Source organism: Vulpes vulpes, chromosome 3 (genome assembly GCF_048418805.1).
Source record: "Vulpes vulpes isolate BD-2025 chromosome 3, VulVul3, whole genome shotgun sequence".
Classification (NCBI taxonomy): domain Eukaryota; kingdom Metazoa; phylum Chordata; class Mammalia; order Carnivora; family Canidae; genus Vulpes; species Vulpes vulpes.
In genome coordinates this window covers 75,748,446-75,749,105 of record NC_132782.1, presented here as the reverse complement: position 1 = coordinate 75,749,105, position 660 = coordinate 75,748,446, and positions in this window count along the sequence as shown.

The window sequence follows — 660 nt, the reverse complement described above, 5'->3', positions numbered from 1 at the left end:
TGAGTGGCGCGGTGCTGCAAGTACGGGGTGCCACTGTTGGAGGAGGCAGGAGAGGTGAAGGAGGTAGAAACAAATGGGCCCGATGAGGTGTCCTGTTCAACACCACCCTGTCCCAGAATGCCTAGAAACTGACCTCTAGGACCCGGCGCCTGCCGGGAAGGGAGAAAAGATCCACAGAGCCCCTGCCCATTGGAAGTGGCAAGAATTCGTGTTCGTGAACATGCTCTCACCTGACAAAGAATGGAGAGGATGCACCCCGTTGGCCAAGGAAGCACATGTAGGAACTCTGTAACAGGAGAAGGCAGAGAGGGCTGGAAGGCCGCTTCTGGTAACTCAGGCCAAATGTAACTGAGAAGGGGGTATCTTCAAATGCTCCCTAGTGGGTCTGTATTCCTTACTTTGCCTACTTCTGGGTAGGACTGGGGTCAGCTCTGTGAGGACCCAGTGGTCCACTGCAGTAAAAGAGGTTCTAGACTCTTCTGGAGAGAAGACCCATGTGCTTGCTGAGGCCAGCTTAGCAGGAAGGGTGGTCCACCCCACGTCCTGATGACGGGTGACACTTGGAGGGAACAGCTTGCCAAACACCCTCAATTACTCATCACATATGTTCTCCCCTTAGAAAACACCCATCAGATGGCAGGAAACGGGAGACACGGCAAA